Raw genomic sequence first — 21,381 nt, 5'->3', positions numbered from 1 at the left:
AAGGGAAGGAGATAAATGTGTGTAAGCTCCCGTATGGCTTTATATTTCCATGTAATGAGATGCTGGACGGTGCCCATAACTAAGATGGACTAAAGGATAGGATGAGTAGGGTGTTCTTCGTCTGTGATGTTTCAGAGTGTGCAAAAGATGTGCCCCAGCTGCCCTAGGGGGAGGTCATATTCATCGGCCATTCGTTCACAGGGGTGATGTCCATTGGAGAAATGGTCACCTGCTACATGTACTGAATGTTCCATCCAAACTGCTAAAGCCTTAGCCATATAGAACCCTGGATGGCGAGGCAAGACGAGCAGTGGGAGGGTCAACGCCTACGCAGGTACTGCGCAGGGGAGGCGGTGAATGCAAGTCATACAGGCCCGCGCCACTGAGACCTAGAGGGGCCAGGTAGAGGGAGGCTGCGTCTACGGGAGGAGAAAACTATACAGTGTCGATACAGATATGGACCGTTGGCTGTTAGTGGCTTCCCCCAAATACTGACCCGCTTTCCAGCAAGACAGCCATTGCAGTTGCAATGCTAAGAAATAGGCCTTAAAAGATAGGGTGCCTAAACCCCCACGATCCGTTGGAAGCTGTAGTTTAGCAAGAGCTATGCGATGATGCCTGGCATCCCAGATTAGGTTGGACAGGATAGTATTTAGCTCCTTGAAAAAAGAGCACAGAGGTACAATCAGGAGGTTTGCGAAATAATAGAGGAGACAGGCAGGATGACCATTTTCGCCAATGCAATTTTTTGATTGGAGATCGGGTAAGAGATTGCCAAACCTGGTCTTGGGCTCTAATTCCTGCTAGGTCTTTATGTTGATTTCCCTCATAGATGTCAGTGGGAGTGTGATATAGGTAAATTCCCAAGTATCGGGTCGCTTGTGCCTGCCAGAGCATGTGGGTAGCACCCAGATGTAGCTCCAAGGGCGTTTGGTCAGGACAAAAACAGATAAGTTGATGATTTTGCCTAATTAACCTGTAGCACTACCACAGAGGCAAAGTCCGCCAGGGTGGTCTGAAGGGGGTAAGATCCATTGTGATGTCCCATAGATATAAAAGCAGATCGTCTGCATATAAGAATGCTGAAAGTGTGCTATTCACCAGCGGGATACCTCACTCTTGGTCCTCCGCATGGAGATGTATTGTGAGGGGTCCAGTCGCGAGTGCAAAGTAGAGCGTAGAGAGCGGGCACCCTTGTCTTGCGACTCGACCAATGGAGAAGGGATCCGAGATGATATGTGTGTGCTAGTATTTTGGCCATATCCCCATACAGGAGAGTGCTGCAAAGAGATAATGATTCAGAAAAGGGGGTGGTGATGAACAGAGTGCCTGAATTAAGCAGACCACTCTTACCCAGTCCAAAGATCAGGGCTTGAGCCATCACCGTTTTTTAGCTCACTGCACCATCCCAGCTCAGAACTTGGCTATATGCAAATTAGTCTGTTCCTGTCCCAGTGCATGATGGGAACAGGGCAAACCAAACTACCAAACCAATTCTTATACTGGGAAGGAAACAAGCTTCCGGGGACCGGTTTCTGCCATTTCAGGCGTCGTCGGCCCGGCTTGCTTGAATCCTGATGGTGCAATGAGCAAGGGACTCACATCTGAGTATACCCTTCCACGCTTATGGTGGACAAAATGATTCAGAAAAGGGGGTGGTGATGAACAGAGTGCCTGAATTAAGCAGACCACTCTTACCCAGTCCAAAGATCAGGACTTGATCCATCACCGTTTTTTAGCTCACTGCACCATCCCAGCTCAGAACTTGGCTATATGCAAATTAGTCTGTTCCTGTCCCAGTGCATGATGGGAACAGGGCAAACCAAACTACCAAACCATTTCTTATACTGGGAAGGAAACAAGCTTCCGGGGACCGGTTTCTGCCATTTCAGGCGTCGTCGGCCCGGCTTGCTTGAATCCTGATGGTGCAATGAGCAAGGGACTCACATCTGAGTATACCCTTCCACGCTTATGGTGGACAAAATGATTCCCTTGCTCACTGCTCCATCAGGATTCAAGCAAGCCGGGCCAACGACGGCTGGAATGCCAGAAACCGGTCCCCGGAAGCTTGTCTCCTTTCTGGTGAAGAATTGGCTTGGTAGTTTGGTCTGCCCTGTTCCCATGATGCACTGGGCCAGGGACAGACTAATTTGCATATAGCCAGGTTCTGAGCTGGGATGGGGCAGTGAGCTAAATAACGGTGATGGATCAAGCCCTGATCTTTGGACTGGGTAAGAGTGGTCTGCTTAATTCAGACACTCTGTTCATCACCACCCCCTTTTCTGAATCGTTTTTGGCCACTATAGGTGTGGCAGGGTATACTCAGACATGAGTCCCTTGCTCACTGCTCCATCAGGATTCAAGCAAGCCGGGCCGACGACGGCTTAAATGCCAGAAACCGGTCCCCGGAAGCTTGTCTCCTTTCTGGTGAAGAATTGGCTTGGTAGTTTGGTCTGCCCTGTTCCCATGATGCACTGGGCCAGGGACAGACTAATTTGCATATAGCCAGGTTCTGAGCTGGGATGGGGCAGTGAGCTCAATAACGGTGATGGATCAAGCCCTGATCTTTGGACTGGGTAAGAGTGGTCTGCTTAATTCAGACACTCTGTTCATCACCACCCCCTTTTCTGAATCGTTTTTGGCCACTATAGGTGTGGCAGGGTATACTCAGACATGAGTCCCTTGCTCACTGCTCCATCAGGATTCAAGCAAGCCGGGCCGACGACGGCTGAAATGCCAGAAACCGGTCCCCGGAAGCTTGTCTCCTTTCTGGTGAAGAATTGGCTTGGTAGTTTGGTCTGCCCTGTTCCCATGATGCACTGGGCCAGGGACAGACTAATTTGCATATAGCCAGGTTCTGAGCTGGGATGGGGCAGTGAGCTAAATAACGGTGATGGATCAAGCCCTGATCTTTGGACTGGGTAAGAGTGGTCTGCTTAATTCAGACACTCTGTTCATCACCACCCCCTTTTCTGAATCGTTTTTGGCCACTATAGGTGTGGCAGGGTATACTCAGACATGAGTCCCTTGCTCACTGCTCCATCAGGATTCAAGCAAGCCGGGCCGACGACGGCTGAAATGCCAGAAACCGGTCCCCGGAAGCTTGTCTCCTTTCTGGTGAAGAATTGGCTTGGTAGTTTGGTCTGCCCTGTTCCCATGATGCACTGGGCCAGGGACAGACTAATTTGCATATAGCCAGGTTCTGAGCTGGGATGGGGCAGTGAGCTAAATAACGGTGATGGATCAAGCCCTGATCTTTGGACTGGGTAAGAGTGGTCTGCTTAATTCAGACACTCTGTTCATCACCACCCCCTTTTCTGAATCGTTTTTGGCCACTATAGGTGTGGCAGGGTATACTCAGACATGAGTCCCTTGCTCACTGCTCCATCAGGATTCAAGCAAGCCGGGCCGACGACGGCTGAAATGCCAGAAACCGGTCCCCGGAAGCTTGTCTCCTTTCTGGTGAAGAATTGGCTTGGTAGTTTGGTCTGCCCTGTTCCCATGATGCACTGGGCCAGGGACAGACTAATTTGCATATAGCCAGGTTCTGAGCTGGGATGGGGCAGTGAGCTAAATAACGGTGATGGATCAAGCCCTGATCTTTGGACTGGGTAAGAGTGGTCTGCTTAATTCAGACACTCTGTTCATCACCACCCCCTTTTCTGAATCGTTTTTGGCCACTATAGGTGTGGCAGGGTATACTCAGACATGAGTCCCTTGCTCACTGCTCCATCAGGATTCAAGCAAGCCGGGCCGACGACGGCTGAAATGCCAGAAACCGGTCCCCGGAAGCTTGTCTCCTTTCTGGTGAAGTATTGGCTTGGTAGTTTGGTCTGCCCTGTTCCCATGATGCACAGGGCCAGGGACAGACTAATTTGCATGTAGCCAGGTTCTGAGCTGGGATGGGGCAGTGAGCTAAATAACGGTGATGGATCAAGCCCTGATCTTTGGACTGGGTAAGAGTGGTCTGCTTAATTCAGACACTCTGTTCATCACCACCCCCTTTTCTGAATCGTTTTTGGCCACTATAGGTGTGGCAGGGTATACTCAGACATGAGTCCCTTGCTCACTGCTCCATCAGGATTCAAGCAAGCCGGGCCGACTACGGCTGAAATGCTAGAAACCGGTCCCCGGAAGCTTGTCTCTTTTCTGGTGAAGAATTGGCTTGGTAGTTTGGTCTGCCCTGTTCCCATGATGCACTGGGCCAGGGACAGACTAATTTGCATATAGCCAGGTTCTGAGCTGGGATGGGGCAGTGAGCTAAATAACGGTGATGGATCAAGCCCTGATCTTTGGACTGGGTAAGAGTGGTCTGCTTAATTCAGACACTCTGTTCATCACCACCCCCTTTTCTGAATCGCAAAGAGATAATGTCATTTTAAAGTGTCCAATGCCTTTTCTAGGTCGAAGATGAGGTACGCCTCTCTTGGAAAGTGGTACAAAAGGGGGTGTTGATGGACAGAGCATCTGAACCAATCAAACACTCACACCCAGTCAACAGATCTGGGTATAATCCATCACCGTTCTTTAGCCCACTCTGTCACCCCAGTTCAGACATGGCCATATGCCTAGGAAGCTTGTTTCCGGTCCAGGGAAGGCATGGCTTGGCAGTTCGGGCTGGACTGTTCCCATGAGGCACAGGGTCAGACTGATTTGCATATGACCATGTCTGAACTGGAGTGGCGGAGTGAGCTAAAGAATGGTGATGGATTAAACCCAGATCAGTTGACTGGGGGTGAGTGTTTGATTTGCTCAAACGCTCCGTCCATCATCCCCTTTTGTATCTCTTGCAAAGTGGCCCTGCAGCTGGTATTGGACGTGGAAGAGTCAACTAACATTTGGGAGATGCTGCGCCTGGGTACAAAACTGTTTTCATCAGCATGGATGAGGGATGGAAGTATTTGGGTAAATCCATCTGAAAGAATTTTCCCCAAGATTTTGTAATCTGCGCCAAGGATGGCGATGGGTCTATAGGAGCCTAATCTTGTAGGACCTTTGACTGGCTTAGGGAGGGGGATCAGGAGGGACTCGCTTGGAGAGTACAGTAGTTCACCCATGTGCAGCGAAGCTCCAATCACAGCAGTGAGGTGGGGGGCCAGTTGGGGCAAAAAAGTGCTATAGACTCCAGGGGCAGACAGACAGGCCCAGCATTTTATTTCGAGCAAGGTCATAAATCGCCTGCGTCATGTCAGTGGTGGTTATTGCAGCTTCTAAAGAATCCCTGAGGGATGCAGAGATAGTAGGGATGGGTAAGCTAGCAAGGAAGGCCTTGGTGAGGTTTGGGGGAATGGTTGATGGGGCCTGACATATATAGAGGAGTAGTAGATGTGGAAGGTCTGCAATATATCTGTCTGTTGGTAAAGTGTGGTGCCATTAGGATCGGAAGACCTGGTCCTCAAGACATTCCCTTGGTAGTCTTCACTTGGGGACCAGGGGACGAGAGGGTGTCCAGCGAATATCCATTGTATGTGCATCATGATCAGACACCACTCGGCCCAGGTAGTCCCGAGTGCTGAATGAGTGGCAGAAGGATGAGAGAACAGAGAAAGTAGTCCAATTGGACAAATAGGTCATAGGGATATGGAGTGGAAGGAGTACAGCTGGTTCTCAGGATGATGTGAGCACCAAACATCTGTCAGTGACCAGTGCTGGGTCTAAGCGCGGAAGCTGAACACCTGTGAGGGGAGCAGAACAATGGGGGGTGAGACCTGTCCAAGGTGAGGTCTAGTGCACAATTATATTCTCCTCCTAGTACCCAAGGCAAGTGAGTCTTGTGGGCGAGCGCTGCAGACAGCTTGTCCCAAAAGGCACCCTGTTTAGTGTTGGGAGCGTACCCTATGAGGAGCTGTTGGCCATAAAGACCTCCCTCAAGGAAACCGCACCAGCCTTCTTTGTCCACTGTCAAACCTATTTCTTGATAGGGAACACCAGGGCGTATCCATATAAGGGCTCCCCACGCATCCGACGAATATGTAGTGGCATAGATGTGACCTCCCCTGCGTGTTTGCATGTAGTCTAGCTCCCCAGCTGAGACATGCGTACTACCTGCGACTGGTGGCGCTTAATATAGAAGTCAACTGCGTGATGCTTTCGAGCTGTGTGCATGCTGCAGATGTTTAGTGTAAGAAACCACATATCAGTTGATGATATCATGGTGGCATTAAGTGGTGGTGGGTGTCAGGGTGAGGGGATGCACCGTGAAGATGCAATGCCCTAGTACCTCCGCCAGATCGTGCCTGGCAGCTGGTACCTTATGTGTCCGTCGAAAGGTAAATGGTATGGAGGAGAGAATGTGTCGGGAGCATTAGTAACTGAGGAAGAGAACTGTTCCAATACAGAGGGGCCCATCACAATGGGTGGTGCGCCCAAACACAATAGTCCTAACTAACTCTATGGTAGCATGAAGAGGTGATCAGTACCCAGTACTAAAGAGTGTCCATAGTGCCCATGATATGCAAGAGAAAATCAACCAGGGCTTGTGGGGGGATGGCATGCACCAGAGCCCCCTCCTGCAGTCTCCAGGTATTCGGGCTGCTTTGCCAGTGGGCTCTTATGCAAAGGTATTTGGTGTGTGACACTGGGAGCCTAAGGAAGTGTGCACAACCTGGCTGATTTCATTGTGCAGTAGAGTGCCAGCGCAGGAATGTGATAAGGGGAAGCTGAGTGTTGTGCCAAAGCTGTAGGAGCATTGTTGTGCGGTGTAGTGAATCAAATGTGGTTGTGTGCAGTTTTTGGTGTCACTAATGGATGGTATTGGGCGTATCTGGGGGAGTCCTCCGAGGGTCTGATGTCTTCATCCAAGGAGACAATATATGGGCCTCATTTGTCATCCACGGCCGCCTCTGCAGTGCCCAGATCGGCCGTCAATAGTAGGGCCTGTCTGCGATCGGTGATGATTTGCTCCAGGTTAGGTGTGGAGGTGGACAGAGGCCTGGGGGTGGCTCTCAACCTATGCTCCCTTAACAACTCAAACACTCCCATCACCAAAACAGTTGTGTCAGAACTAAAGTGTATGCTCCACAACTGCAGGTCCGCAACCAAACACGAACTGTAAATATCAGACACTATCACCCAACACAATCTCGACATGCTCTTTCTCACTGAGACCTTGTTTAATGACTCCTCTCACACTTTGTTTGATCTTCTGATCCCTACCGACTTCTCTATCCTCAGAAATGACAGAACAGACAAGATCGGGGGAGGTGTTGTGATTATCTTCAGAAACTCCCTTAAAATTAAAGCCTTTCCCACCATCCTCTTCAGCACTTTCGAATGCCTATCTCTAGAACTTTAAGTACATCATGGCTCACCCATCAGGTTCCATGCCATCTACCACCCACCTTGTAACTGCTCTTCCTTCATGGAGGAACTCACTGACTTCATTAGTGACCAATTTTCACAAAGGGACAGGCAGATCTTCCTAGGTGACTTCAATCTCCACTGGGGCTCCGTGGAAGATTCGGCTGCGAACAAGCTTGCAACCTTTCTCTCAGCTAAAGATCGTGTCCAACACTCTTCTGAAATTACACACGACAAGGGCTCAATTCTGGACCTTGTTATTTCTAAATCAGACCAGCTTACCATTGCTTCCCCTATTCCTGTAGACTGGTCAGACCATTTCCTCATTCCCTTCCGTTTTCACCTCTCGAACATTATAACTCTCGGCCGACCTAAAAGGGCTTCTACCTGGTTCTGCAACACTAAAAACATTGACCTTGAGACTCTGTGTGATTCTGCTATGTGTACACTCCCTAGTCTAGACCATAACACGGATGTCAACTACCTCATCCCCCATTGCCTCTCAATCCTTGCAGTCGAAATTTACAAAATTGCTCCTCTCCAAAGCAAAAGGAAAAGACCCACCCCCTCAGCACCTTGGTTCAATAAAGCTCTGTATGATGAAAGGAAAAACCTTAGAATCTTGGAGAAACATTGGAGACAATGTCCATCTACCTCTAATCTCTCTGTTTTACGTTCAGCAAGATCCAATTACCACAAGCACATCTTCCAAGAAAAAGCATCTCATTTCAGATCCCTCCTCGACTTAGCTAAAAACAGACCCAAAAAACGTTTCGACCTCATCAAAAATCCAAATTGTTCTCCCCAAACCATCAATCCTGAGGATGCTTCAAAGAAAGCAGCTGAATTTGCTATTTTCTTTGAAGAAAAGGTCGAATCACTGGTGGATCAGGTCACCCACCCCACTCCCATTGAGGAGAGAAAATCTTTAGTCACTTGGCAGAACTTTGCTGCCATCTCGGAAGATGACCTCCTCAAATGCATCCTCGAAACCAAACCCTCCAACCATTTCTCTGACCCCATACCTAGTGGCATCGCCATTGATTTCTATACCAATACTCTCTTATTGGACAAGGCTAGTTAATATCTTCCTCAGTCAAGGATCCCTCCCAGCTGTCCTCAAAACGGGACAGGTTACCCCCCTTCTAAAAAAACAAAAACAAAAACAAAAAAAACCTCTGCAGATGCTAACAACCTCAATAATTTCCGCCCCATCACCAATCTCCTTTTTCTTTCAAAGATAACAGAAAAATGTGTTGCAATCAACTTTCGCAACACATTATGGACAATAATCTCCTTGATGTGTTCCAATCTGGCTTTATTCAAAATTGCAGCACTGAAACCGGCCTGTTGCAAGTGATCGATGATGCACTGCATATACTCGATTCGGGAGAATCCTGCCTGCTGATTCTTCTTGACCTCTCTGCAGCTTTTGACACTGTTAATCACAACACCCTCCTCAACACACTTCAAAAGAAAGAATGGGCGTGGAAGGCACAGTGCTTAAATGATTTACCTCATTCCTCACAGACATATCCCAAATGATCAAGATTGTGAACAGTCTCTCGTCTCCTCTGGTGGTTGATCAAGGCATCCCTCAAGGTTCTATCCTTGCACCCACTCTATTTAATCTCTATCTGGAACCATTAGGGAACCTCCTAAGCAAATCTGGAATCCACTACCATCTCTACGCGGCTGACACCCAATTCTACCTCAAGATGTCTTCCTCACAAGATCTCTCACTACTAAACTCTACTCTCAACTCTATTCACAACTGGATGTTAGTTCACCAACTCATTCTCAATCCCTCCAAAACTGAATTCCTCCTCCTATCTACCTCTCTCTCCCCGCCTCCTGTTCAATCCTGGATGGGTCAGCTGAATCAACTCAACAGTAAACCCATCATTGTCGACTGCGCTAAATCCCTAGGTGTCATACTTGACAAAAGACTCAACCTAATCTCCCACATCAACTCCATTGCCAAGAGCGCACGTTATCAGCTGCACCTTCTGTGGGGGATTTGTCGGTTCTTCCCGGAGAAAGACCTAAAAACCTTGGTCCAATCGCTAGTTCTCTCTAGACTGGATTATTGTAATTCTCTTCTTACTGGCCTTCCCAAATCTCACCTCTCACCCCTCAAATCAGTCCTCCATTCAGCAGCTCGCTTCATTTCAGGGTCCAAACGAAGTGACCACATCACTCCTATCCTGTCTTCTCTCCGATGGCTTCCCATCGAGGCTAGAGCTATTTACAAAACGGCTTGCATCACCCACAAAGCCTTGCACTCTTCCTCCCCTCGCTACTGACTAATAAACTGAAATTGTCTGGAGGCCTGAGACCTTCTGGGAATGCTGAAATGTTTCTGCTTGAGCCCCCCTCCTTCGAAAGGGAAAAATTGACTTTCTCTGTCTCGGCTTCAGGGGGCACTCCTCCATTTGTTTTTGTCAAAAAGCCAGGAATGCCTGAAGGAGTAATGCATGAGATAAGGTGACTTGGACTCAATATTTATACATTTTTACAAAGTGTTCCATTTCCAACACTATTACTGCTTCATCTGCATGTAAGCCTAACTAAGAAACCTGATCACCAATCATGTGGAAGTGCTATTTCAGTCACAAAGGGCCATTTATTATGACTTTTTAATAATGTATATACAAAATGTTTTACTAAACTTCGCTCGCAGGCAAGAGATGTAATACAGGAGCAGCAATGATCCAAGCTTTTGGAACGGTTTGCAGAAATAGAGATGTGAGTGACAGTGTGGCTATGTGAGTATGAGTGTGTGCATGTATGAGAGAGTGTGAGCAAGTGCCACAACTGTGGCGTAAGGGGCCACCCAAGACAAAATTCTAGTACTAACATATTGGAGGTGTAGGAAGTTGGCTTTTTGTATAGTGGACCAAAAAGAGAGGTACACTGTGCAGAGTCCAGGTATCCCTTATAAGTGGATAGGGATTTGTTCTAGCAATCCTGAGGTGCTCTCTTTTAGGGGTAGTGTGGTAGAGCAGCCTTAGGCTTATCAGAGGGGGGTGTTAAGACATCTGCAGTGCTCACACAGAAAATAAATGATACACACAACTCAATAAGGAGATCCACACAGATGTTTTAAAAAATACAAGTTTTAAAAATATATATTTAGGCACTAGAATCAATACAATCAGGTAAATACGTTTCGAGATAGAAATATTTTCAGTTTTCAAAAGTTGACACTGCATTTTTCAGAGCAGCAATGTTATCCTTAGGGTGAGTATGGGACAAGGTCCAAGGCAGCACCAACAGGTCACCTCAGGTGGCACTGGGGCGGCCGGGTGCAGAGGTGTAATACAGAGTCAGGTGTTCCGTTGAAGTCCATGAGAATCAGTCTGGTCACAAAGAGGCTTCAAGTATTGACTGGGGGGGGGGGCAGTCTAGCTAAACCAACAGGGTGGCTCAGGTCTCATAATGCTTGGGAATGTGGGGACACCTTTGGTCCTCTTCTCCTTGGGCCGGGGCGGCTGGGTGCAGGGGTGTCCTGAAGCGTCGGGTCTTTGTCACAGAGACACTTGTGGTAGAGAGGCCCTGCACAAAGAGGCTGAGGCTGAGGCAATGTCAGGAAGTCCACAGTCGGCAAACCCAAGGTGGCTTCAGCTCTGGAGGGTCTGGGGACCATGCTGGCACCGTTGGCCCACTTCAACTTGGGCTAGGGGCACAGGTGCAGTTGAGCTTTCTGGTGTTGGGGTATTGGCAGTTTGGAGTTCATGCTGTTCTTCTGGGGTGCCTGCAGAATGCAGAGGAGCAGCTGCACTACTCCACAGAAGTTATTGGGTCTTGGTTGAAGGCTTGAAGCCCTCAAAGACACAGGCAGCTGCAGGATGAGTCATCTTTGGTGCAATTGCCGAGGACAGCAGGAAGGTTGGCAGGGTTGGCACCAACTCAGTTGCTGTAATTCTGTTCTTGCTTTTGCAAATCTTTGGCATCCATCTTCTTCATTCAGGTCAGCAGGATCTGATTTTCTAGTGCCAGGGGCTCCCCTAAATACTAAATTTAGGGACGTTGGGAGAGTATAGGGTAATAACCAATGGGCTACTTACCCCTGAAGTCACTACGCCTCCTATAAAACCATTTCCTGTAAGAAGTCTGCATAACCCTGTCCCAGAGTTCCAAATTCTGCTATCATAAAAATGATAGACTCTAGAAATTTCATGTACATATCAGGTAGACCACCTTAGGGGTGGAACTAGTCTGAAGGTGAACACGCCTTTCTGACTACTAATTTTCCGGCCTGTCCAGGCGTCAAAGGGGCCCTGGACAAAGGGGATGGCATCCCTCTGCGGGAAACCAGATTCACATACCAAAGTCGGAGGCCTCTTTGAAGCCCCCTGCGTTGGAATGCAAATTTACAGGTTGTCCGGTCTGAAGGCCGTTTAAACAGCATCTACTGGAGCAGACTTTGTTTCTGACCCCCTGAAAGCATTGGTCCTCTCACCTGGGGTCAGAAACTCATCTGTGGTGGCAGGCTGGTCATGTAGCTAGGGAACTTGTTATCACCAGTGTCCAGCACATGTACTTAAAATAGCTTGCCTTGTCATTCGCACTGGCAGTAATTGAACTGGCCAGAACAGGGACATATGTGCTCATGCTGATATGTCCACACATGCAGTATAGTGCACTCTGCCTTGGGGTTGTAAGGCCTGCTGTAGGGGTGACTTACATATACTAAATGCAGTGTCTGTGGGCATGGCACACAGGGCTATGTGCCATGTCATGTTTTCACTTTTGTCTTCACCAAGACACGCAGCCTGCAATGGCAGTCTGCAGGTTTAGATTAGGGGCCCCTTAGGGTAGCACAATTCATGCAGCAGCCTTTAGGGACCCTCTTTGGTACCCATGCCCTACGTGCCTGGGGAACCATCTACTAGGGACTTACAGGGGTGCCAAATGTATTGCCAAGTGGGGAAACAATTGTACAGGTTTGGAAAGAGATCAGGCACCGGGGACATGAATAGCAGGACCCCAGGGCACTTCCAGTCAAAATTGCATCGAGTTCCAGGCAAAAAGTGGAGGTGACCATGTCAAAAAGGTGCACTTGCCTACAGTAGGTAATTCCTGACACAAGGGGTGAACCATGGCAAATTTGTAAACAAGCAGCGGCAAAGCCTGTAGGTCTGGCCGTGGCAAGCCAGTATTTTATTGTGAACAGATATAACAGGCAATAAAACTTTTAAAGTAGGAAAAATGTTAAAAAGTAAAAAAAAAGCAATTGTCCAAAGGAAGAGTGGAAATGTTTGCACAAAAAAAAAGATGCATTGCAAAAATACATAACAAATCATGGAAAGAAAGCAGAAACAAAGCAGACATTGGATGAAGATCCCTTTCACTGTAGTGGGACTACTTTTGTGGATGGATGTGCAGCTATACACAAGCAATATGCTGTCACTCGCAGTGAAGAGAGCCAATGGCTGAAGTGAGCTGACCCACCACCCATGTTGTTAACAGTGGGGAGGTGAAAGCAACAAGTGAATGACCCTTGTACAGAAAAATGGATGACGATGACTAACTGAGAGCCCCTGTACAAATTTATTTTTTGGCGAGCTCTGTAATGTAACTCTTCTTTTTTAATGGAAACTCCTCCCTCCTCTACCTCCTACTGCTTCAATTGGTCTCATTTGAGTGATCCACTGTGGTGTAGGTGAGGCTTTATTCTTTTGTTAAATTGTAGTGTTTCGCTCCAGCGAGCACACTGTAAGGTGCTTGGCGTATCCCTCATCACCAAAGCCCCCAATCTCAGCTTCCGAAAGCATGACTTTCGGGGAAACTAACGGATCTCGAAGTTCTATGACATGTAGAGCCAACTATGGGTGCTCATAAAAACTTGCTATTCGATCGTATTAAAATAAGGTCCATATCCAATCTTTTGAGAGAATCCAGTCCCAAAGAAAGCAGTAAAAAATGAATTGATACTAGGCAGTATACTGGATCTCTTCAGAATCCCGTCCTGAGAGACGACAGGGAATATGTGCCATCTTGTTCCTAGTAACAAAATTGGATTCTTCCAATCTCGGTTTGAAATTTGTAAACCAGTTTGCGCAATACATGCCATTTAGAACGAACACCATTCAGTTTGTAATCCTTTTGTAATCCCGGTAATCTTGGAAGGGGATTATCTGGTGACACTCTACCTTCAAGATGCTTATTTTCAAATCTGCATTTATGACAAAAGTCAGTCATTGCAGAAGTTTGTGGTGGACGGTCAACACTTTCAAATCAAAGCCCTGTTGTTTGATCCGTAAATGGCTCTGTGAGTGTTCACGAATGTACTTGCTTCACTCATGCTTAGTCTACATTTTGAAGTCTTTCAAGTGCTTTTGTACTTGGACGATGGGCTAATTTCATCCCCTTATCTTTCTAACAAACACAGCAACATGATAGACGCAGTGCTGAAACTTTTCAACCACTCACTCCCAGTCATAAAATCGTGGTTAATCCATTGTTCTTTTGCTCACTATGCCACCCCAGTTTGGACCGACTCATATGCAAATCAGTCTTGACCCTGCTCATCATGGGAACCGTGCAGCCTGAACTGCCCTTTGAACCTCTAGAATCTGCAGCTCTCCAATGTTTAACATCTAAAGTAGTGTTCCTGGTGAGAAACAGGAGCTCTCCGCTTTCCACTTTTCCTTATATTAGGTTTTTCCTGACAGTGTGGATATATGAGGTTGTACTTCTTATTTTTCAGTTGTGATCAGATTCTAGTTTATGTTGGTCTTTGGACGTAAGGAGAGCCTTACCAATATCACAAGAAATGACAAAAAGCTTTAGAGAGTCAGAGCCTATTTGGTTCTGAGGGGCCAGCTAGCTGTGGTAAATGACCCTCAGCTTCAACTCAGAAAAGATGGGTGCAGTAAGAAATCGCACAAGCTTATACCTCAATGAGAGTTTATATTCCTGCCAACATTCAGGGGAGTTCTACCAGAGGGCGGCAGTATCATGGGCTGAAGCGAATGGTGATCCTCTCCTGGAGATCTGCCTGGCTGTGACATGGTCAGACTCCAATAATTTCATAAAACATTTATGGTTAGGAAATGCTTACGTTATTTTGAGATCACAAGTACTAAAATCTGTTATGAAGTGAATAACAGTTACATAAAACAAAAGAAGTTATTTGTGCTCATGGTTTTGGTAAAGGATATGTATCTATGTCATGATTGCAGAACATGGAAAGCTTCATTATATCTTCACATAGTAAGGATTGTGACTGTGAGGATGGGTAAAAGGTTAATGAACCCATTACTTACCAGTAATCATCATTATCCCGATCCATATTCTTTATCGTCAAACCTAGTTCCAGCCTTTCCTTTAAATGTTCTTTACCTCTCATCTTAACTTTGTCATTTAGCAGGAGGAGGTAGATGGGGGAGTGATCGCTCATCACCAAAGAGAGGAGTTTTCATAAAAATAAAAGCGTTACTTTGCAAAACTTGGAAAATATTATGTCTTGAGGGGCACGTAAACTCACACAGCAAGGACGGTGACAGGAAGGGCTATGGATCAGGGTATCAAGGATTACTGGTGAGTAGAGGTTCAGCATTGCCTACTCATCAAATTGATACAATTCTTTAGATTTCACAAGTGAATAAGCCCACCGCACTTCGTTTCTACCTGTAATTCTTTCTGATATATTTCAACATTGGACCGCGTGACCCGACGCCCAACAAACAATTCCGTGAACCTGGCTTCCATGATGGTGACACACAGTGAGGTGCCCATCCTAGCGATGCCTGGTGCAATTGGTATTTCTAGCCAGGTGGTTTTGTGGCCTGCAGTTTACTTTTTCCGAAGTAAATCTGCAAAACATAGATGTAATCTACTCTAGATGTCAAAAGCATGTGTACTATTAAACTCGCGAGACTTTCAATATTATACAAAAAACAGGCGTGCTTTGAGATGACTTCATTGCGCTAAACAGATAAGACACTTCTTTACTATGTTCTCAGTGGAGTGTTTCGTTTTATGCCCTGACCTTGAAGAGGCACAGACGCTTGAAAACACACAATGAATGCTACTTTTATTGTCGTATCTTGTTTCAATACAGCAGCGGTTGTTTCGTTTTTATCACCAACTTTGAGCCAAGAGGCTATTGCATAATCCTTGTCCTTGCCGCGTTGGGGAAAGGGGGGGGGGGGGGGCGACGTAGCAAAGCAAGTCAAGGAGAAGGGCTGGGGGTTGAGGGAAAGTCTGGGAGCGAAAGAAGAGAAAGAAAGGAGGGGGGAGCAAGGGCATGAAAGAGAAAATCAGGGGAAATTGGAAAGAGGTGCCTGTATAGCATAGAAAGAGAAGGAGGGGCGTATGGACAGGAAAAGAAAGTGTAAGGAAAAGAGAGAGGCTAATGTCTAGGAGAGAGGGAGGAGGTGAAGAAGGGGGGGGGGAGAGAAACAGAGGCGGAGAGGGGGTGGGCAGGCAGAATTGTTTGTGGGGGATAGCCGCGGGGGAAGCAGGGGAGGAACCCGAGGCAGGCAGGCTAAGAGGAGGAGGGCCAGACACCTCCCACCGCTTCCCTCCCCCTGCCTTTCCCACTGAGCCCTAGCGCGCCGGGTGTAGGCAGGATCAAGCGGCGGACCGTCCCCTCCTCCTGACCCGCAGGTAAGCCCCACTCCCCCTTTCTTAACGCCACGGTACCCTCCGGGCGGCGGCGAGCGCCCCTCGGCCTGCTCTCCTCAGCCCGCCGCTGCCCGCAGTGCGTGCTTGTGTCTGAGGTACCTTGATACTGCACCAGACCGCGCTGCCGCATTCGCGCCCGAGGGGGCCACCTAATCCCCTCACCCGGACCAGCCTCCCTCCGTCTCATTATTGATCAATCCATGCGCTCGGGTGGCCCGGCCACAGTGCGCCAGACCCGACCCGCGCTGTGTGGATTTATTTACCTCAGTCATAAGAGGTCAGTGGAATATATATACCACGTCTCCGTCTATATGCGGGTCTCTTACTTCTCGCGGTGGGCACCGGAACGGTGTGTTTTCAGAGGCACCCTGCAGGCTTTTTACAAGGTGCTCTGAGGGGAATACCTGCCCAGCCTCAGCCAGGAAGAGCGATACAAACCCGCGCTGCCCGTCGTTTCACCCAGACGCACCTTGACAGCGCAGGCTGCGCGGCTGCATTAATTGACACCGGCGTGGGAGCGCGTGAACCGGGCTTGGGTCGGAGCACGCGCCCCCCTCTCTCTGTCAGTGACGTAGCGTACGTCCCATGGGCCCCAGGGAAAGCAAGGCAAATGGGCTCCCAGACTGGCATTTGGGGTAGTGAAATAAAACAACAAGTAGGGTTCAGGGTTCCGGTGCCACTGCACGCGCTGCATCGCCGAAAACGGTACCCGTGGTGTACTGGCACAAGAGCGTGACCGTTGGCTCTGTAGTGCTTGCACCTTAAGGCTTCAGCTCCGCCATGACGAAAACCTCTAAATATTTTATATTCTTCTGAGTGGCTTGCGCGTGACGTTGGCTCGTTTAGAAATACACACAATCCTTTATCATTGGCAATGTGATCTCTCAAAGCGCTCAGTGACGAACCAATTGGCTAAGCAGAAGACCCAATACATATTTCGGTCTACTCTATAACCAGGGAAAGGGTGTAAGCCAGGGGTGTAGTGGCCAGGGTAACGTTTTGTTAAATAATGTTTTCAGTATTTATCTTTCTGACCACATAGGGCGAGTTTAGTGACGAGTGTGCGAATGTGCCTTTGTCATATGCAGATATGAGAGTCTCCTGTGCGTGTAAGGTATATTTGGTTTTGATCAGATTGCCAAGTGATTCCGTGCACTTCTAAAGCTATGGATTTTTGCACAGAATTTAGAGAACGTGGTGGCTGTTGTTTACCTAGACAGACTGATAGAAGACTGTATAAATGTGCAGTAATATCCTGTAATTAAGGATGCAAGGTGGTTAGATTTGGGGTATTGATACGTTTTTAAATTGCAATTGTGGGGCAGTTTTTTTATTATTATGTGATGAGAAGATGTTTTGTTTGTAATCTAAATGTGTTTTTCTTGGAGTTGTAAGATATTGTGATTGCAATGATTTTAATTAATCAAGCAATAATGATTATATATACCTGTATGAATGAGAGTGCATGTTGTCATCAGGTGACAGGGCCAGATAAACTATTGTGATTGGCTGCAGGAGTGCATGACCATCTGTTTTCACTGGCAGTCTTGTGTTTATTAGAGTGCCTCAGGAATTTGACCTGTGATTGGACATAATGTTTGATAGAGCTCGTTTCTATGATTTGTTGGCAAGGGTGAGAACGAAAAGGTTTGCTTTTCATAATTTTAGCAAACCTTTGTATTGTTATCTGAAAAGTCAGTAATTCTTTGGAGAGCGCTAGTTTTTTCTGAGAGCACAGTCCTGGGCACATTATTCGTGTGGGTTTTCACTCACACAGTTGCAGGGTATTTCCTCCGACCTCGCAGCACCGTGCATACTCCGATCAGAATAGACACAACCCAAACTAGCCTGAGCCCCAATCTTCCTGTCGACACTAAAAACCCTATACTAACACAACTCATGTTTTTCTGTCTTTCACCCTGTTGGAATTCAGTAAATTAGATGATTGGGCCCCAAAATAGATTAGTTTCTCATACAGCATAAAGAGTACCTGGATCCAGTCCTCAGTCCCCTCTCCTCAAGTTAAAGACAGCATTGTCTTCCTATGCTGGAGGTAGGATGTTGACACATCTAGGAGTCAATGCTTCTTACTTAAATTAGTGCAGCTATCCTCTTATGCTTTAGTAAAGGCCTTCAGCTATATTGTTTGAAGTAGAGGGTCTACTGTCTCACTTCAGGCTATAATTGGTGCACAGATCAAATACCTAGAAGGGCCCTGGCGGTCAGCAGGCATTATCTCTATTTTATGTAAATAGAGGAGCGTTCTTACAGGAGATTTGTGGTGGCAGATTGTTTTCATTCAGATAGTCTTAATCCCAGGATTCATTTTACCTGCCTTGTATGTAATGGCTCGGGTAGTGTGAAATATTGTTTTGCAAGGTTGTGGTATCAGAGCTTGCAAGTTGATGACAGATTGAGCAGTAGTATGTGCTGTTGATTGTGTTTCTGGCCTACATCTTTAAGCCTTTGAGAGATAGTAGTTATCACCGTATTGTCTTAGTTTGTTTTCTTGTGATAATAATGGAATGCTAAGTAGTAGGCTGTGGCTGTTGTGCACCGGCATTGTGTTTTTCCATTGAGTACTGTGAAAGCCCTTCGTGCAAGACTTCTGCATAATTCCAGCAGTCGTGATTAGCAGCCACTCAGAAATATTCTGTAAACGATCTACACCAAAATATCCTGTTTTGAACTGTAATTAACATATTGACTTAGAGCAGTATTTTTTTTTAGCTTGACACCATGGAAAGACAGAACGGGTGTACATGGTGTCAAATTAATCACTATTAACGCTTGATGCACTCTAGGCCACCAGTCTATGTCTACACTTTTTAGGTTTCGCCTGGACAGCGCTTGCGCTGTGCTTGAGAAATCTATTGTTTTTTAATATAAACGTAAAAGGGACTTACATCCCGCCTCCTCTCTTTCCTGGTTTCTCATTGGTTTCTGTGCGTGCCACTTACCTTTCCTCCATTTCTATTGGCTGAATCATATTTTCCTGCATTTACCAATGCTTGTTCCTCATCTGCTTCTCTTATCAGTGTCCGGCCAATTACAATTTATCACCCTGAGAGATTAAGTGATTTGCATAGAATGACCGGTTGTTGGACGGCGCCCCCGAGATTCAAACCGGGATCCCCAGCTCTCAAGTCAGCAGTTCTGGCTGCTGCACCAGATCCTCTCCACTCCCGTGCTATCTGTCAGGGAGGTCTTTCCTTCTGCTGGATGATGATTGATAAAAACAGCTCTTTATTCCTTACATACGCAAAAACGATGCATTACCAATGCTTGTTATTTTTTTTAGTTTGAAGCCTACCAGACAGCACAGCTGTCTGGTTTGCTAAAGACATCTTGGAGACATTCAGAAAGCTTCCTTGGAAATGCATTCCACCCATTGCTTACCATTCTCTGTTTGGTTTATAACTCACATTTTCTGGCTTTCTATTTGCTGTCTTTATTTGTTTTAGTGTGTCCACCCCTCCCAAGGAGCAAAGCCTTTACACACCAACTTCCCTTGTATTCTTTCTTCCACAAGTGCTCCTTTCTGTAAGCAGGCCTATACATCTTGTTCTCACCTTGTTACATTTTCTGTGCATTGAAAGACAGAGGTCAAATGTCAGGCTCTATCTCTGAGGTAGCTTGGTGTTTTCTTTTCTTCCTATGACTTCAAAGTGAGAGGATTTATGTGATAAACCTGCTGGATACTGGGGTAAGAAAGTTAATTTTTTTAGCACTCAACATTCAAATGAACTGTGCAAGTATTTCAGAACATATCAGATTTAGGAATGCACAAATGAAGCATCTTTTCTTGTTAATTGTGAAGTGTGTTGCAAACAAGTACTTTAATATGATCAAATCAACACACTAGGTGATGCCATTTCCACACATTATTATTTATGCAGTGTATATCTTTATTAGTAAAACTGTATGCCTATGCAAATGTAATGTTCATTTCAATTAAAAATGTGTTTCTGTAATGGCAATGTTCTACAGCACCATGCATACTCCATTCCATTCTACTCTACTTTGCACCACTCCACGCCACTGCACTCTACTCTGTACCACTCCACTCTACACCACTACACTCTTTGCCATTGCACTCTACACTACTCCAGTCTAGGCCACCCCATTCTACTCCGCACAACTCGACTTTACCGCCACTCTGCTACGCTGCACCCTACTTACTGCTCTCTATGCCAATACACTCTACGCCAATGCACTTTACTCTGTAACACTCAAATCTACGCCCCTGCACTCTATGCCAATGTACTCTGCAACACTCCAATCTACGCACTCTACGCCACTCTAATCTACTCTGCACCACTCCAATCTATGCCACTTCACTCTATTCGGAAACAATCTGCTATATGCCACTCCACTCTATGCAACTGCACTTTACTTTGTACCACAGTACTCTATGCCACTCTACACAACTGCACTCTAGGAAACTCTACTCTCGGCCGCTGAACTCTACGTCACTCTACTCTGCACTCTATGCCGATGCACTCTACACCACTCTACTCTGCATCACTCCACTCTAATCCACTGCAATCTACCTCACTCCACTCTGCACCACTGCACTCTGCTCCACTGCACTGTACTATGCACCACTTTAATCTACAATAGAAAACACCACTGGGTATGGGCTCCCAACAGTAAGGCCAAGCCACTGACCAAATAGAAAACTGAACAATTGCCAATACTGTTCTCCTTAATTCTTCTTGTTTAACCAAAGCACATTAGAAATAAACATAATGTGGGTGTAAAACTAATAGTTAAGTCTGAATCAATCACTTACAATTCTTATTTTAAGTACCTATGTTGGTTAATTTTCACCAATTTCGCATTTTTATATTCCTACAATCAACATACAAAAACAATTTTCACAATAAAAAACGTTGACTATATATATATATATATATATATATATATATACACACAAAAATTCACTCAAATCTCGCAGTCATTCGACACATCTCTCATTCTGCTGGTTCATTCTCACATACACAACACCCAGACTCTATTTACAATTTAATACATTATAATACATATATGGCCATAGACAATAGTTTCTTCAAAAATCCACAATTAGGAACAATATTTGATATTTGACGGTCTTATGGCATAGAAATAGCGGTCTACACGTTTCAAACTCCTACTAGGTATGGAGTTTTCATCAGGACCTCGAAGCTTGAACTGGAATGAAACCTGTGTTTATGATACCCGACCTGGGACAAACAAACCCCGACGGTGAGCACTTCTCGCTTTGAATATAGATCGTGAAAACTTTTTCGTTCTCCTGTCTCTTCTTGATCGATTGTAGGTCGGACTCTCCACTGATTCTCAGAGTGTCTCTGTGGAGCATGACTCGGTTCACCCAGCCTGTGCATTCACTGGCGTTCTGCAGATGCCTGTGCTGCTGTGTTCGATTAATTCCGCTCCACAGAG

At 46.4% G+C, this 21,381-nt stretch overlaps 1 protein-coding gene across 2 annotated transcripts in view; it reads left to right on the top strand.

Moving 5' to 3' along the window:
* The first annotated feature begins 15,750 nt into the window (after positions 1–15,750).
* TMEM150C (transmembrane protein 150C) overlaps positions 15,751–21,381 on the top strand; it is a 324,371-nt gene continuing 318,740 nt past the window's right edge. The window contains exon 1 of one of the 2 annotated variants that reach the window (XM_078676149.1): positions 15,751–15,918. The gene's annotated coding sequence lies outside the window, so the exon portion shown is untranslated. The remainder of the gene's footprint in view (positions 15,919–21,381) is intronic. The other variant, XM_078676148.1, reaches the window with a different exon arrangement.

Source organism: Lissotriton helveticus, chromosome 2_1, assembly GCF_964261635.1.
Source record: "Lissotriton helveticus chromosome 2_1, aLisHel1.1, whole genome shotgun sequence".
In the NCBI taxonomy this organism is placed as follows: Eukaryota; Metazoa; Chordata; class Amphibia; order Caudata; family Salamandridae; genus Lissotriton; species Lissotriton helveticus.
This window is presented reverse-complemented; position numbering and strand designations above follow the sequence as displayed.